A 12,856-nucleotide genomic window follows, 5' to 3' on the forward strand; every position below is an offset into this window, starting at 1 on the left:
CTTCATATAAGGAGATGTTTTTCAAAGCAGCTCTTCAGGCGCGCCTGGGTGGCTCAGTCATTAAGCATCTGCCTTCGGCTCAGGTCATGATCCCAGGGTCCTGGGATCGAGCCCCACATCGGGCTCCCTGCTCAGCAGGAAGCCTGCTTCTCCCTCTCCCACTCCCCCTGCTTGCGTTCCCTCTCTCACCGTCTCTCTGTCAAATAAATAAATAAAATATTAAAAAAAAAAAGCAGCTCTTCAGTATCCTTTTCATTAAGCTGATGAATGTTGAAGTGCAGACTCATTTATAAACCCCCATTCACCCTCACTGTCTCCCAGATAAAACCTTCATTGGTAACATGTCTCAGAAAAATGCCTTATCATCTAAGGCAATTGTAGTCCTGACCCTTTAGAGCAGCAAAGGAGGTGGAAAAATAAGGGATTTCATTACGGCTTCATGAAAAGTATTTATTGAGCCAGTGCACAAAGTACTGTTAACATGAAGGAAAAAAAGAACACAAAGATGCATAAGGTTTAGTCTCTGCCTTCTAGAGATGATAGTCTAATTGGAAGGTAAGGAAGCCGCTGATGGAAACAAAATATAAAGCAGTAGAGAAAGAACAAAAGGTCATGAGCTGGGGTAGGCAGGGAAGATTGTGATCTGTAAGAAATGAATAAGATTTTAATAAGAGATGAAAAGGAAAGGCATTGACTTATTCATTTAGTCATTCAATGATTATTTATTGATATCTAGAAACATACTGTCCAAAGTACCTCAAAAGAAACAGTAGAACAGATCAATGAAACCAGGAGCTGGTTCTTTGAAAAGGTACACAAAATTGATAAACAGTTAGACAGACTTATTAAAAAAAAGAAAGAAAGAAAAGAAAAAGAGGAGACAGAGAGCAAGAGCACGAGTTAGGGGAGGGAGAGGAAGAGAGAGACAGAGGACTCAAATAAATAAAATCAGAAAAGAAGAAGAGAAGTAACAACTGATACCACAGAAATACAAAGGATTATAAGAAAATATTATGAAAAATTTATGCCAACAAATTGGACAACCTATAAAAAATGGATAAATTCCTAGAAACATATAACTTTCAAGAACTGAATCAGGAAGAAATAGAAAATTTGAACAGACTAATTACTAGCAATGAAATTGAATCAGCAATAAAAAAACAAAAACAAAAACAAAAACAACTCCCAACAAACAAAAGTACAGGACCAGACGGCTTCACAGGTGAACTCTACTGAACACTAAAGAAGAGTTAATACCTATCCTCAAACTACCTCAAAAAATAAAAAAGGAAGGAAAGCTTCCATTCATTCTGCGAGGCCAGCATTACCCTGATACCAAAACCAGATAAAAACACTACAAAAAAAGGAAAACTATAGGCCAATATCTCTAATGAACATAGATGCAGAAATCCTTGACAAAATATTAGCAACCTGAATCCAACAATACATTGAAAAAATCATTCACCACCATCAAATGGGATTTATTCTAGGATGCAAGAGTAGTTTAATATTTGCAAATCAATCGTGATACCTCTCATTAACAAGAAAAAGGATTAAAAACCATATGATCATCTTAATAGAGAAAAAAAACATTTGACAAAGTACATCCATTCATGATAAAAACTCTCAACAAAGTAGGTTTAGAGGGAACATACCTCAACATGTCCACTCTCACCACTTCTATTCAATGTAGTATTGGAAGTCCTAGCCATAGCAATCAGACAAGAAAAAATAAATAAAAGGCAGCCAGATTGATAAGGAAGAAGTAAAACTTTCACTATTTGCAGGTGACATAATAATATATATAGGAAACCCTAAAGAGTCCACCTTTAAAAAACTATTAGAACTGATAGTGAATTAAGCAAAGTCACAGTATAAAAAATTAATATACAGAAATCGGTTGCATTTCTATACACTAATAATGAAGTAGCAGAAAGAGAAGTTAAGAAAACAATCCTATTTATAATGGCACCAAAAGTAATAAAATACCAAGAAATAAATTTAACCAAGGGGGTGCCTGTATTCCAAGAACTATAAGACATTGATGAAGGAAATTGAAGATGACACAAATGAAAAGATATTCCATGCTCATGGATTGGAAAACCAATATTGTTAAGATATCCATACTACCCAAAGCAATCTACACATTTAATGCAGTGTCTATCAAAATACCAACAATGTTTTTTTCACAGAACTAGAACAAATAATCCTAAAATTTGTATGGAATCACAAAAGACCCTGAATAGCCAAAGCGGACTTGAAAAAGAAAAAACAAAGCTGGAAGTATCACAATTCTAGATGTCAAGATATGTTACAAAGGTAGAGTGATCAAAACAGTATGGTACTGGCACAAAAATAGACACCTAGGTCACTGGAACAGAATAGAGAGTCCAGATAATCTATGACAAAGTAGGCAAGAATATACAGTGGGGATAAGATAGTCTCTTCACTAAATGATGCTTGGAAAATTGGACAGCTACATGCAAAAGAATGAAACTGAACCACTTTATTACACCATACACAAAAATAAACACAAAATGGATTAAAGACTGAGACCTGAAACCATAAAAATCCTAGAAGAAAACATAGGCAGTTATCTCTTTGACATCGGTCTTGAAACATTTTCCTAGATATGTCTCCTTAGGCAAGGAGAAACAAAAGCAAAATAAAACTATGGGGACTATACCAAAATAAAAAGCTTTTGCACAACAAAAGAAACCATCAACAAAATAAAACGTCAACCTACTGAATGGGAGAAGATATTTGCAAATAATATATTTAATAAAGAGTTAATATTAATATCTAAAATATATGAGGACCTTATACAACTCAACACCAAAACCCCGAAATAATCCAATTAAAAAATGGACAGAAGACCTGAATAGAGATTTTTCCAAAGAAGACAGACAGATGGCCAACAGACACATGAAAAGATGCTCTATATCACTGATCATCAGGGAAATGCAAATCAAAAGCACAGGCAGATATCACCTCACACTTGTCAGAATGTCTAAAATCAAAAACACAAGAAATAACAAGGGTTGGTGAGCAAGAATGTGGGGATAAAGGAACCCTTGTGCACTGTTGGTAGGAATGCAAGCTGGTGCAGCCACTGTGAAAAACAGTATGGAGGTTCCTTGAAAAATTAAAACTAGAATTACCATACAACCCAGTAATTCCATTACTTGGTATTTACCCAAAGAAAGCAAAAACACTGATTTGAAAAGATGAATCACCTCTTTGTTTATGGTAGCATTATTTACACTAGCCCAGATATGGAAGCAACCTGTGTGTCCATCAACAGATGGATGGATAAAGAGGATGCAGTATATATATACAATGGAATATTACTCAGCCATAATAAGAGTGAAATCTTGCCATACAACAACATGGATAGACCTAGAGCATTTTATATGTATACATTTTATATATATAAATACTGTATGATTTCATATATATATATGTGGAATCTCAAAAACAAAACAAAAAAAACAGAAACGGACTCATAAGTACAGAGAACAAACCGGTGGTTGCCAAATAAGGGAGGTGAGGGGATGGCAAAATAGGTGAAGGGGATTATGACGTACAAATTTCCAGTTATAAAATAAGTAAGTCACAGAGATGAAAAGTATGGCATAGGGACAATTGTATGTGACAGATGGTGACTATACTTATTGTGAACATTGAATAATGTACAGAATTGTTGAATCACTATGTTATACACCTGGAACTAATATAATATTACATGTCAACTATATTTCAATAATAAATGTTTTAAAAATACTGAAAAGAAGAAAGGCAAGAGCTCTTCCCTTAAGGAGCTTGTATCTAATAAGAGAGATAGATAAATAACCAGGTAATCAAACAAATAGCTAATTGCAAATTGTAATAAGTACTTTGAAGAAAACAAAGAGCAGGGATTAGCCAAATTTTCTGTAAAAGGCCAGATGGTAAATAATTTAGACCTTGCAGGTCATTAGGTTTCTGCCATTGTAGCACAAAAATAGCCATACACAATACATAAATGAGTTGGCATGTATGTTCCAATAAAACTTTATTTAAAAAAACAGGTGGGGGACAAATTTAGCCCACAGTTCATAGTTTGCTGACCTCTAGTAGACAGTTAGGAGGGACGAGTGTGGGGGGTATTATAGGTAAGGGGAAGAGCGTAATTTTGAGATGTCTCTGACATATCATATGCAGATACAAATAGGTAGTTGGCTATTTCAGATTTGAACTCAGAGGAAATTCTGGGATAAAGATATAAATGGAAAGTTACCGGTATAAAGATGGCAAAGGATAAGATGATATTGAAAGAAAATAAAAATAGTGAGGTGAAAGGGTCTAGGACTGAGCCTCAGTGAACACCTACAGAAGGTTCGCAGTGGGTATGACCCTTTGTTCACAAATTCAGTTAAGGGGCATCTGGGTGGCTCATTCGTTAAGTGTCCGCCTTCAGCTCAGGTCATGATCCCAGGGTCCTGGGATCGAGCCCCGCATCGGGCTCCCTGCTCCGCGGGAGGCCTGCTTCTCCCTCTCCCACTCTCCCTGCTTGTGTTCCCTCTCTCGCTGTGTCTCTCTCTGTCAAATAAATAAATAAGATCTTTAAAAAACAAAACAAAACAAATTCAGTTAAGCAGGAAATACCACATTTCTTTACTTTCTTTAAATCAATTGAATGTTACCCTGAGTCCCTATCCTAATCAGGCTAGCAGGAAGTTCAATTTCATCCATTTGGTACATACATCGCTCCCTACTCTCAGTTATGTGAAAGTGATGGTTTTTATCAGGTGCCAAAGAATCAAGGGATTACTCTTACCATTGGTCCACCCCTGAAGTACCCCTTCCCCAAAAAGCATGGTTCTGCCAACTCTGACAGCTTGTTATGTTAGTCTTTTATGGAGCCAGAACCCCTTGATATAGAGTCCAGCCTCTCCAAGTCACCCATTGCATTTCCCCCTCAGGTCCTACTGCTTCTCTGGGGCACTAATATGGAATGGAGGTGGATCCCTGTTACTCTCTGATCCCCAGTCTCTTTCTTTCTTCCTTTTTTTTAAGATTTTATTTATTGATTTGACAGAGAGAGACACAGTGAGAGAGGGAACACAAGCAGGGGGAGTGGGAGAAGAAGAAGCAGTCTTCCCACTAAGCAGGGAGCCCGAGGAAGGACTCGATCCCAGAACCCTGGGATCATGACCTGAGCCAAAGGCAGACGCTTAACGACTGAGCCACCCAGGCACGCACCCCACCCCCCCTCACCCCACCCCCGGCCCAACCAGTCTCTTTCTGATCAGAGTGAAATCTCACCCCCTCCTTTTCTGTTGACCTCAAAGACCTCTTTCTCCTCTTCCCCACTGGGACACCTGGCTTAATCTTCTCACTTGGTTTAGAATTTTATTAAAGTCAGGAAATGCATTTGACTTAAGCCTCTGCTCTTTGCTCTGCAAAAATTCCCAAGTTAAGATAATGCTAAGGGCCTGACCATCAGATTAGAAAAGAGGGAGGCGGGTCATACAGATAATAAAGCAGTTTATGTCCTGTCACCACACCATATGATTAGGGAGGGAGTATGAGATGCAGCTGAAAAGTAGATTAGGAATTTTCTGTAGAGATATTGAAATGCCAAGCCGAGGGTTTTGGACTTCATCTTATAGTGGACAACGACGGATCTTTACTATGAATGTTCTGGAAATAGTATGGAGGATGATTAGAGGGGTAAGCTTCTAAACCTAGTGACATGGTTCAGGTTTTAGGTTTCAAGAATCGGAAATAGAATATGTAGTGAAAATGTAAAGCAACACTTCATTTTTTTAATACCTTTTTTATTAAAGATTTTATTTATTTATTTGAGAGAGAGAGAATGAGAGAGAGGAGAGAGCACGAGAGGGAAGAGGGTCGGAGGGAGAAGCAGACTCCCTGCTGAGCAGGGAGCCCGATGTGGGACTCGATCCCAGGACTCCAGGATCATGACCTGAACTGAAGGCAGTCGCTTAACCAACTGAGCCACCCAGGCGCCCTAAAGCAACATTTCTGAACATGCTAGAGATGTTCAGAAAAAGAATCCCAAATTTGGTGTTTAACCTGATAGGGAAGGATTCTGAGGAACTAAAGGTAACAACTCTGAAGTTTGCAAGTCACAAGTTTACAAGTTACAGTTACAGAAAATGATATGCTTGACCTTATCTTGCCTACTAATCTCTCCCTAGCTTTTGACGTTAATTGTCCCTCTCATTCTTGAAACTCTGTCCCCATCTCACCTGGGCTTTGATTGCAGAAGGGCACCACTTAGTTCCGCCCCCCGCCCCCGCTTAGTTTTTTCAGTCACCTAAACTCAGCATGTTCCTAATCAAATTTTTCACTATCTTTTTGCAAATGGACTCAACTCTCACATTTCTGTTCATTTGGACCATGTTTTCTACCAGTCTTTGAAACCAAAAACCTAATTTTCATCTTTAATCCCTTTTTCCTTCATCCTATGTTTGTGTCATCAAGTCCTGCTCTTCATTCCCTCAAAATGATTCTCATATTTACCACTTTCTTTCCATTTCTACATCAGACTGTTTTTTACTTAAATTCAATTAGTTAACATATTCAAGGGTACAGGTCTGTGATTCATCAGTCTTATGTAATACCCAGTGCTCATTACAACACATAGCCTCCCCAATGTCCCTCACCCAGTTACCCCATCCCTCCACTCCCCACCCCTCCAGTAACCCTCAGTTTGTTTCCTAAGATTAAGAGTCTTTTATGGTTTGTCTCCCTCTCTGGTTTCATCTTGTTTCATGTTTTCCTCTCTTCCCCTATGATCCTTTGCTTTGTTTCTTAAATTCCACATATCAGTGAGATCATATGGATAATGGTCTTTCTCTGATTGACTTATTTTACTTAGCATAATACCCACTAGTTCCATCCATGTCATTGCAAATGGCAACAGTTCATTTTTTGATGGCTGCGAAATAATTCCATTGTGTGTGTGTGTGTGTGTGTGTGTGTGTGTCCCGTTTTGTTTATCCATTCATCTATCAATGGACATCTGGGCTCTTTCCATAGTTTGGCTATTGTGGACATTGCTGCCATGAACATTGGGGTGCAGACACCCTTTCAAATCATTACATTTGTATCTTTGGGGTAAATACCCAATAGTGCGATTGCTGGGTGTTGGGTAGCTCTATTTTCAACTTTTTGGGGAATCTCCATACTGTTTTCCAGAGTGGCTGCACCAGCTTGCATTCCCACAGACTTTTTTTTTTTTATTACCCCACATATGAATAACTGCAATGGCTTTTTAGCAGGTCTTCCTATAACCGTCCCAAAATCTCTCCCAGAAATTCCAGTCCATCCTGTTGTCTGGCTAATCTTCCTAAGATGAAGTTTTCACCATGCCATTCTTTGTTCAAGTCCATAACATTAAGTCCAAATTCTTTCGCCTTTGCTGAACATAAATTCTAGTTGCCAGAGCTTCCACAGCACCATAGCATAGTGTCTGGCTTACAGTTGGCTCTTCGTAAGTGTTCTCTGAATGAACAATTATAGAGGATAAGTTGTATAAAGTAGGATGAGCCAGGCCATTCAGATGCCCCTCAAAATCCCCAACATCTCCCTTTATATAGGCTAGCAATGTATCCAACCCACTTCTAAGACTATTGATGCCCTTTTCTTTTTCTGAAGTCCCTTTCTTTGTTTCCAACATCCTAAGACCCATCGCAAGTGCCACTCTCGTCCCCCTCAACTATTTCATCCTAAGACCCATCTCAAGTGCCACTCTCGTCCCCCTCAACTATTTCAGCCCATACTAATTTCAGTTTTTTCTGCACTCTTATTGAATTCATCAGTACCATTTCATTTGCCAGTCAGTTGCACTAATTTTGGCATGCACATTTTCTCCCCTTCAACTAAACTGAAAGCTCACTAAAGACAGAGAAAAGACATACTGAGTTTGTGCAAATTCTTGCTCATTGGTTGGTTTACTTAACATGTACTTTAAAATTCACTTCGGGTGCCTTTCACTTGGGTGGCTCAGTCGGTTGAGTTTCAGATTCTGGATTTCGGCTCAGGTCATGATCTCGGGTCCTGGGATGGAGCCCAGCATGGGATTCCCCGTTCAGTGGGGAATCAGCTTGTCTCCCTCTCTCTGAAATAAATCTTTAAAAAAATTTAAAAAAATGGGTACCAGGGTGGCTCAGCTGGTTAAGCGACTGCCTTTGGCTCAGGTCATGATCCTGGAGTCCCTGGATCAAGTCCCTCATCAGGCTCCCTGCTCAGCAGGGAGTCTGCTTCTCCCTCTGACCCTAACCCCTCTCATGTGCTCTCTCTCATTCTCTCTCTCTCTCAAATAAATAAAATCTCAAAAATAAAAAAATAAAAAAATAATATTCACTTAAACAGCTATAGGTGTTTATTTTTATTTTTTATTTTTATTTTAGCTATAGGTATTTAATTACTTGAAAGACTCTTCACTATTTTAAGATGGATTCTGCTGATGACCATATTGCAATCTGTAGTTGAACTGGTAATCTCCTGGTTTTAAAACAAGTCTTTCAAAATGCTGTGTTATTAATTAATGCAAAGCATGATTGCTTCTGGCTTCTTAAATATTTCCAACCGTCACAGGGGAGTCATGCACATGCTTGTGTTTCCATAAAGCTTAACTGGCCTTACTTTAATATTCTTACATTTCCTTATCTGCTTTAGCTTATCTGCCAAAATCACTTTTTTTGGGGGGGGGAGGCATAGTTTTTAGTAATTAGAACAACTATTTCCAATGTCATAACTAGGGCAGTGAAACCTAACACAACTGTTTGGGACATGGGAATTTTCCGTCTAATTCACTTGGAAATAACTCACCACCCCAGAATTAGGTCTTAGAAGCTCTACAACATAGTGGTTACAAAAGTGGCTATGGTTCTAAGAGATACTTCCCAGGCCCCAAAATCTAGAGGTCAAAATAGAGATAGTGCAAAAGATCTTTACCATAATACTACTTAGGAATTTTGATTCAAATGAGAATATAGTTCTCTAAATTCGACAATCTGTAAGTAGTTCTTCATTGATGGGGTTTTTTATTACTCTGCAGAACTTCTAATCTTTTGACTGAGATTTTTCTGAATACAGTTTAGGATAGCTCTAATTCAGTGATTTTCCAAAGTGTGATTCCCAGACAGCAGCATCAGCAAGATCCAGGAATTTGTTAGGAATCCAAATTCTTGGGCTCCCCCCAAGGCGAACTGAATCAGAAACTCTAGGAGGTAGGTCCCCGCAATCTGTTTTATCAAGCCCTCCAGGGGATTCTGATGCCTGCCAAAATTTAAAATCTACTGTTTAAATTCAACAAGTTTACTTTGTAGACTAGGAAATTAAAGGCCAGATATAAATGATTTAACTAGTACATATAGCTAATAAGTGCTGTGAATGCATTTATCAACACATTTTGAGGTCAAACTGCTGATATATAAAATTAACAATTTAATTCGTAACAGCTTATCATACTATGAAACCTGTTCTCAGTCCAATTTTCCCTTAAAATGTAACTTTGATAAGTGTTAGAAGTAATTATCCTATTCTAAATCATCTCAGAAGCGCCAAGTCTTTTTTTTTTTTAAGATTTTATTTATTTATTTGAGAGAGAGAATGAGAGATAGAGAGCACGAGAGGGAAGAGGGTCAGAGGGAGAAGCAGACTCCCCGCTGAGCAGGGAGCCCGATGCGGGACTCGATCCCGGGACTCCATCATGACCTGAGCCGAAGGCAGTCGCCCAACCAGCTGAGCCACCCAGGCGCCCATCAGAAGCGCCAAGTCTTACCTTATCGGCATGCCTTGCTTCAATCATGTATGTGTGGTGTGCATATGCATATAAAATGTTTTTCAAAGCCCCTATGGATAGTATTTATAAAGTTTTGAATTTGCAGTTGGGCTTTTATTAGAATTTTTTCTAGGCCATATTTTATCTTCCCAATTTTCAAAGCTATTCTTATGATAAAGTGGGGGTTAATTCCTAACTACAAAAAAAACTCTCAGATTAAAAGTTTATGGGTAATACATATTTTATATTTATTTCCTTTTTATTTTTTATTGAACTATTCTAACATATACAAAATCTACAGATCTAAGCATTCAGTTCAATGAACTTGGAGAATTGTACACATCCATGTAACCATCACTGAAAACAATATATAGAACATTTTCATCACCCCAGAAAATTCCTTTGTGCTCCTCTGCAACCAGTTCTTACCCTATGTCATCCCTCATAACCACTTTCTGCACTTCTACCACTGTGGATTCAATTTTTCTCATTGGTAGACTTAAAAGGAATCACACAGAATGTACTGCCTTGTATACGGCTTGTTTCACTTAACATGCTTTTGAGATTCATTCATGTTGTGGGTATCAGATTTTTTTTTTATTGCCAACTAGTATTGTATAAATATATCAAAATGTGTTTATCTTACCTATTTCTTAATAACAGTTTTTTGTCTTATCACAAAAGCAATTCATGCTTAATACAGAAAATTATAGAATACAAATGAAGGAAGAAGAAAACAAGTATCCATAATTCCACTCTTCAGACATAATCACTATTTAATAACTTGTATATCCCCTTTGAATCTTTGTTTATATAAGTTGTCCACATATGTAATACATGTAGTTACCATATATATTAAAAAATTCTCATTTTAGGTTTAAGTGTTACCACTTAGACTCTGATATTAGTGTGTTAAATTGGCACAAGTCTTAGTTTTTACTATTGAATATTTTCTAATTAAAAAAAATTTAAATACATGAATACACATTTATTTCCAAAAATTCAAATGACACATAGTATATATATAAAAAAAGTAAATGTTCCTATTCAACCCCCAGTTTTATTTCCCTCCCCATAGGTAGCCAGTAGTAACTAAATGCAAAATATTAACCAAGGTGATATTGATAAGGACCATGAAGTTCTGAATTTATTATCACCTGATTTTTCTAAGTTTTTTTTTTTAAGTTTTATTCATTTATTTTAGGGAGAGAAAGAGTGTGTGCAAGAGCAGGGGAAGGGGCAGAGGGGAGGGGGAGCAGACTCCCCGCTGAGCAGGGAACCCAGTGCAGCTCTATCTCAGGACCCTGAGATCATGACCTGAGCCAAAGTCAGATACTTAACCGACTGAGCCATCCAGGTGCCCCTGTAAGTTTTATTTTTTAATTTTTATGTTCAAGTTTTGTTATCTATACACCAGTGATCTTTTAGATGGGATGAAATTTAGTTGGGATGAAATTCTGTAATACCAAATAATCATATTAGGACCAGTTCTAGTACTATAATAGTTTACTATACACTTCAAAATAATGTTTTTAAAATATATTTTCTAGGAGTGAGTAGAGTGCTATTTCCAAATGTTCTGTGATTGTTGAGTGATTTATTCCTATCTGTTGTTGGAAGCCTAGATATGTATAGCTCTCTCTGTATGTTGATCTTTACTTATATCTAGCGAACCTATTCTTCAATGATAAAACTACTTTTTCTCCATTTATACTCATTTGCACTTCTACACCAAGCTACCTATATACTGTCATTAAAGTTTAGAAACTATTAATCAGATGCAAAATCTTATTAAGGAATAGAGAATACTAAAAAGTATTATTTAACTTGCTCCTGAAAAACACTTTGTTTCATTAATTACTTTATTTCATTAGCCTTTTCCCCAGTAAGAAAATGCAGCTTGCATTGACAATTGAGGAAGAGGACTTAATTTGCACTTCTATGGACCTTTTGAGTTCTTTCAGCTCTTTAGAACTACACATCAGACAGGGTACAGCAGGGTATAGTCCTGACGCTGTCTGTTGATAGGTGAGTCCAGAAACTCTTTGCCTCTCTATAGATCACTACAGATTTCAAAGATTATTGTTTACTTTCTTTTGACTTTGAAGTTCATATACCTAGAGGCAGGCAAAAATGCAGCTGTAGTGAGTTTTACTTGGAAGTCTATTTTACATTCTTGGTTTTAGGGCCAGAACATGCATATTTAGGTGAAATAACATATGCAAAGTTCTGTAACCTCCCAAACCCAAAGATACAAAGGACTGTTCTTCTCTCAAGATGGAGCTACTAAGATTTTGTTTTGGTGATTAAATAAGAGAACAATACAATCTTAAGGGCGCAGAGCCCCACAAAGTTTTAAAATCATCTTAAAATATTCCATTATAATATTGAAATAACAGTATAAGCTATTATCCAATGAGCCAAGCACTGTTAAAACACTTCTAAATCATTTCTTTTAATTCTCCATAGGAAGTTTGGTGTTTTTTTCTGGGTTCTTATTGAAGGCATTTTAATGTCTTCCTGCTTAGGAGTATGGGCTCTGTCCTAGAGATGACGTTGAGAAATACTTCAGACTGTTGCTGGCCTTAACCTCTCCCAACGGCAAGCCAGTGAAATTTAGCATTTTTGTAACTGGGAAATGTCCTGCTCTGGGGGGACTCCAGGTGATTGCCGGGGGGGGGGGGGGGGGGGGGGGGGGGGCTGTTTTACTTCCTGTCTGGTGTCTGCATGCCTCTCAAGCCAAGAAGGATTCTCTATTATAAATGGAAGTTGACACCTGGATTCCTCCTACTCAGAGCTCCAGCTTCCCCCCAGTTTGTGTGCATTCTAAGTTCTATACCCAAGGATGGGGTGACAACTGTATATTGTTGAATAAGACAGGGTACTTAACTGTAGTCAGTGAAATGTCCAGCCCTAATTCTGCAGACCTCAGTACTCCCTGGCACTCTGTACTCTTGCTCAAAGAAGCTATGTCTTTTGTTCTAAACTTTGCGTACCCTCCCCACCCCCAAAACAGGGACTGCAGTCCACCTGAACCTGAAAGAGAATTTGATGATG

The 12,856-nt window shown here is 37.9% G+C and overlaps 1 protein-coding gene across 6 annotated transcripts in view; it reads left to right on the forward strand.

The window, feature by feature from the left end:
* LOC113911597 (phosphodiesterase 4D interacting protein) overlaps window positions 1–12,856 on the forward strand; it is a 214,979-nt gene that overhangs the window by 118,981 nt on the left and 83,142 nt on the right. The gene's annotated exons all lie outside the window — the stretch shown is intronic.

This window comes from Zalophus californianus, chromosome 4, assembly GCF_009762305.2.
Source record: "Zalophus californianus isolate mZalCal1 chromosome 4, mZalCal1.pri.v2, whole genome shotgun sequence".
Classification (NCBI taxonomy): domain Eukaryota; kingdom Metazoa; phylum Chordata; class Mammalia; order Carnivora; family Otariidae; genus Zalophus; species Zalophus californianus.